Source organism: Tasmannia lanceolata, unplaced genomic scaffold (assembly GCF_043159265.1).
Source record: "Tasmannia lanceolata isolate RefF3 unplaced genomic scaffold, GAP_Taslan_0.1 ptg000002l, whole genome shotgun sequence".
Taxonomy (NCBI): Eukaryota; Viridiplantae; Streptophyta; class Magnoliopsida; order Canellales; family Winteraceae; genus Tasmannia; species Tasmannia lanceolata.
Genome location: NW_027518679.1, coordinates 5,593,017 through 5,599,016, shown reverse-complemented (window position 1 = coordinate 5,599,016; position 6,000 = coordinate 5,593,017).

Here is a 6,000-nt window from a genome sequence, read left to right as displayed (position 1 = left end):
AATAGGTTCTGTCAAAGTGTTTCTGTGTTTAAAACAAATGAAGTTAGGCCTGGTACTAAACTGGACCTTTTTATTCTCTCTAGTTTGATTTTCCTCTTTGTATCTCCAATATCAAATTTTTGTGGTATAGATTATGAATACTTCAATATTTTCATTAACCAAATAAACTTAATATCTTTTTATAAATTGGTTGGGTGTTAAGGTCTGTCGTGCATGTTATTGTGCTCTAAAAAATTTGTATATATGTGTATCTATAAGGGTGTATGTGAGAGTGTGTGTGTTTTGTGTGAGTGAATGTGTCTGTAAATGTGTATATGCTTGTGAGTATATGTTTGAGTGTACATGTATGTGCATATATGTGCATGTGTGTGTGAGTGGGTGTGCATATGGCTGTGTGTGTGAATGTATACGAGAGTGAGTGTATATGTGTAGGTGTGTGAGGGTATATGTGAGAGTGTATGTTTGTATGTCTGAGAATATGAATATAAGCATATATATGTGAATGAAGTGAATGTGTATGTGTGTGTATATAAGTGTATATATACATGTATATAAGTGTTTGTGTAGGTGTGTTTATGAATATGTGTGCATACATGTGTGTCCGTATATATGTACTTGTAAGTGCTTATAAGAGTGAGGGTATGTATGTGTGTGTGTGCATATACGTGTGTAGGTATATATGTGCAGCATAGTTCGGCAATGATTCAGACCTATTTTGGACCTTTCATTGTTTTTGGATTAAGCTGAAATTTTGTTTTGTTTACCTCAACTCAGATATTAGCATCAATAATATGATGATACTAGCATGATGGAATGACCTAACTAAATTTGAAGTATTTGAATAGGGTAAATTGACAACTAGAATGTGAGATTTCAAGGAACACATCAATTTTTAAACAAGTTTTGTTTCATTAATTATGATGATGAAAACTGTATAATACAAGTTTGCAAATTCTCACAACTTTGGGTATAATACCTGCCTAATAAATAAAAGGCTTCTTTTTTGTAACTTTCGATTGACAATTTGAGGTCATCAGTTTTTCTTTACACCTTGAAATGTCAAGGAGTATGTGTTGTTGAACTATTTTCTTAAGATTGGTACGTTGACACAGAGCACGCAGGTTGGAAGTGTCTCATTTGGTTTGTTCTCCTTCTGGTTCACTCAATGCACCTTATTTGGATGATATTATTCCAAAGTTTTTTTTTTACATAAGAGAGCAGGATTGTGTCATTTAAATTGATTTAAAAGATAAAATTAGAATGGAGTGTATGTATAGCTGTAAGCTTGTGTCTATATATAAATGTGTGTAAGTATGTACCTGTGTGTGTGAATATTTGATTGTGAGTGTGTGTTTAACCGAGTTGTGTATATTGTGTACAAGTGTGTAAGTATGTACTTGTGTGCGTGTGTATGTATTGTCTATATGTTGCATGCGTGTGTGTGTTGTCTGTATATATCTGTATGTGTGCAAGTATATGTCCATGGGTATATGTGAATAAGTGTGTGCATATGTGCATTATGTCTGTAAATGATTTTCTTTATAATTCTCACAGTGTTGCATAACAAGTTTTGAATCCCTGAAATGATTCTCATTGAAAACTCATGATTTATCCAACTAGAAACTTTCATTGTGACTGCCCTTGGAATGTCTTTCATCATAATTCTCATTGAGTTACTGAGTGGTTTTGAATTCCACAAATAATTTTAAATTGAAATTTTGAGTCTCTTCTGATAGGTAAATGTATATATTCTTTCCATAATTTGTAACTCTTGATGCCGGTTATCCTTGGTAAAATTTGAAAAAGTCCTCATGGTTCATTTGTGCTCACCGTAGATTAGATCTTGGAGCATAGAGTATGGACATTGACTGTATATATGTCTACAATGGAGATGTTTTAACAGGAATGAACAATAAATTTATTCCCTGTATGGTCTGTGATGGAATGTGGTTATAGTCATTACCCATACCTATACAGAGTGTAGTAGGAATTTTGAGGCTAGAGATTAATTGGTTTAGTTGTCAGGTTAAGTCATAATTATGAGTAAATGGTTAATGAGGCATTGAATCTTTTTTGTTTGGTGCATCAGTTGGAGGGGTATTGGTTTAATGCTTAAATGTGTGAAACCTCAATACATTGCTTTATGATGGACACAATCTGATGGCATATAAATAATCTTGAGTTTTCATTATATGAATGGGTGCAACATAATGATGTTCTAATAATAGTCTGTGGTAATAACAGTCTATTGTAAATTTTTATAATCACTTGGTGTTTTTCTTGCATAGGCAAACACAATTTTGTAACAAGTGCTCGGTGAAAGGGTTTTTATGATAATTATTTCATCAGAGACAACTCCTAATTCCTATGCAATTCAGTTTAGTCATTCAATGTTTGGTCATTTTTTTATATAGTATATATCTAGCAAGTTGTGTGGCTGCTGCCCTTTTAGGTTTATATACTCTCCAATTGCAATTCATGGCATGCTATTTTGAAACATGAGTGTAACCTGCTTAATCAAATGTAACCTGGTTATTTTCTTTGAAAAAATAATAACTTCAAAATTTGTATGTTTGTGAATTTCATTTATTCATGATATAGTACTAACCTTTAATGGTTGTTGTGCTTCGTGTCAATTCCAAACTACTTATTGGGAGTTTTCATTTTTGGTCTAATAATATGTTTTAAGAAATCTGGTAATGTGCTTACTACTTGTGCATATGAGTGTATATGCAGATGTTTGTGTTTGTGTATGTATGGGAATGTGCATGTGTATGTGTTTATAAGTGTCGTTGAGTGTATATGTGTATATTTATTTCTAAATATGTAAGTGTGACTATGTGTGCTTGTGAGTAGGTGTGTGTGTGTGTGTGAGGGTATGTACGACTGTGAGTTTGTGTAGGTGAATATGCGAAGTGTATGTGTGAATGAGTATGGGTTTATGAGTGTGAGTGAGCATGTATGTGAATGTGGTGTGCGCACGGCAAATATCATGCAACAGGGTGTCAAAGAGAAAGGACACAATCCTCATGAATAAGTGAACCTAGCACTTCTACACTTCAATGCTTATTTAGTGACACTTGTACGTTTTTCATGCTTGTTAATTCAGTGCCAATATGGTTTAGTGTTTGTATATTTCAGTTTTCATGCTTCTATAGTGTACTGTGTATAAGTTTAGTGATTTGCGTAGTTTTGTACTCATATACTCCAGCTTATGTTTAGCTTATCTTAGTTGTATTTTAGCTCATATTTTGTGTGTGAAAATTCAGTTTATCCACTTGTGGTTAGCTTATTTTTTATGTATACTTTGATCCATGTTCTATATGTTATTGAAACAACCCACACACCCTTTTTTATAATTACAGCCCTCACACCTTTTGATACAAACAACCCTTACACCTCTATTGATGATGGCAACCCTAAAACCCTAAATATTGGCATTCCTAACCCCTTTCGATAACGACAGCCATCACACATCTTTGATAATAGTAGCCCATTTACTATTATAATTTTTGCAGCCTTCTCTTTATTTTCATATGTATAGCCCTCTTGCACTTTTGGTGTTTACATTTCACACTACTTTGATATGTATAGCCCTCTTGCATTTTTGGTGTTTAGATTTCACACTGTTTTGATATGTACATCCTTCTTGTTTCTTTAGAATTCACATCTTTCAGCCAATTTTGTTTCTTATGAATATATGTAATCTAGTTTGGGGATTTCAAAGTTAGTGTAGTTGTTTAGTTGAAAATGAGTGCATGCCATCATGTAGATAAGTCTATATTCTTTTAGAAGTGCCTGATAGTTTTTCATATATCATTTTTTTTATGACTAGTGACCAAAGATGAGCATAGCTTAAAGGTGTAGTTAGAGAGCATTATTGTCTCGAGTAATATTATTATGTAGGAGCAATAGCATTTCCCCATCTTTCTTTTTATTAGGAGGACTTGCTTAGTCCCTAGGAATTTTTTTTAGCTATCCTTCCCTCATTGCAAAGGCGATGAAGGCGTTAGCCCAAGCCCATCCTTAGGGGACTTGCTCAGTCCAAGTAGCTTTCCTATCTTTTCTCTTTTATGTATGGCACTCGTTTAGTCCCTAACAATATTTTAGTTATCTATCCCTCCTCATTACATGGGTGATGAAGGTGTCAACCCAAGGCCATCTTTAGGGGACTTGCTCATTCCAAGTAGCACTCCACCTTTATTCAGTAGGCTTTTCTAGGTTTTTAGATACCCTTAGAATATTAGTAGCCTCTTCTCTATTGTAAGGGCAATGAAAGAGTCATCTAGAGTCCCGCTAGGAGACACACTCTGTCTCAATAGGCAGTTCTCCTTTGGAGACAAGGCTCATTTAGAGCCTATCCCTGAGAGAGTAAACGTTGACCTTGGTATAAAGTTAGCCCATACGAGGCATACCTTGCCTCATTCGTCGAATCCTTTCTAAGTTGTGCCCCAACTTGTACCCCTTACTAGTTGGAGACCAACTTGGTCTGTTAGTTGCCTTAGCTCTACTTATTCATTGCAAGGGCGATGATAAGATTACTTGGAGCCTTTCTTAGGAGACATACAATGTCTCATTAGTGGTAGTTGCTTCACCTTTATAGGGTACATGCCTTGTCTCATTTACTTTGGTTGTTCTTGTCATATAGGAGTCATTCTTTGACTTATTTACCCCCATATTTTGGTAGGGTTATCAGAGAGTCTTTGACTCATTTGTCTCCTTCTCTAGTGTTATTAGTTTGGAGTTTTTCCTTTATAGTTATTGTTACTTTACCTTGGGTAGAGACTAACTCAGTCTTATTAGAGCTTACCTCCTTGGGATCTTAGATCAGTTTCACTTTTCTTGAGACACTAGTTTACTCGTTTTGAGGTTATTTCACTTTTAGTGAGTTTGTTCATTTGGGGTTTCCCCTTTACCCTAAGGGTTTTGCTTTGTTTGTTCCCTTTGGCCTTTGACCAAAAGGGTTAAAATATTTTAAAAATATAGCAAATATTGAAACATTTAAAAATCCAAAAAACACTAACTTTAAAATCCAAAACCAATAGAAATTTGAAACTAAAAAACATTTGAAAACTTTAAAAACATAAAAAACATCGGAATATCTAAAATGTCAAAAAGATATTGGAAGCGTAGTAGGAGAGTTTTTTTTTGAACTACGTTGGCTTGATCCTCTTCCACGAGGTATGTAGGCAGCTAGGGATTCTCGTCCCAAGTCCAGTCAAACTTTTGTAAAAAACTTTTTAAATTTTGTAAATAAATCATTTACCCCTTTTAAAATATAAAAATCTTCACAAAACATGTTTTCAAAAAGCCCTTCCTCTAGAGTTAGGAGTTTGTCCTAGATAGGGAGTTTTAGAGTCAGGAGTTTGTCCTTGATATGTTGTTTGATTGTTGTTTGTATGGTTTGTGTTTGTGTTAGAGTTAGGAGTTTGTCCTAGCTAGGAGCGCCTTCGTCCGGTCAGTTGGCGATCCACATCGCCGACTGATGACTAGAATCGGATGCGTTAGTTTTCCCATTATTTTCTTTAGGACATACAGCCTAGTTACACATAGGATATATGAACCACTTGCATTAGCTTAGGGTTAAAAAACTTACGTTTAGTTAGGTATATAGGGGGTCCTAAAATTCACAATCCACTTAAATTTGAATATCGCTCAAGTAGCTTTAATCACGAGTCCGGTCTTTTAGGTCGAGTCTAGGATAGAGGTCTAGATGTCTTAGGCATCACAGTTTAGAATAGGTGCGAAGAACAACATGACTTTGATTCTGGTGGAGGCGGGGATACGTAGGTGGCTTGGATGAACATTAGACCATCTTAGAGTCGAGAAAAACATTTAGAGTCTTAGGGTTTGTTGTGTTATATTGTGTATAGTATCGAGTCGTGTTGTATGTTTTGTTGTGTTTTTCTTACTTTCGTATGCAGACCTTATACTTTTAGTTGTAGCATGCATGTGTTTGTCCATCAGAACTTAGACACCCATTAGGCATGTCACTCATAA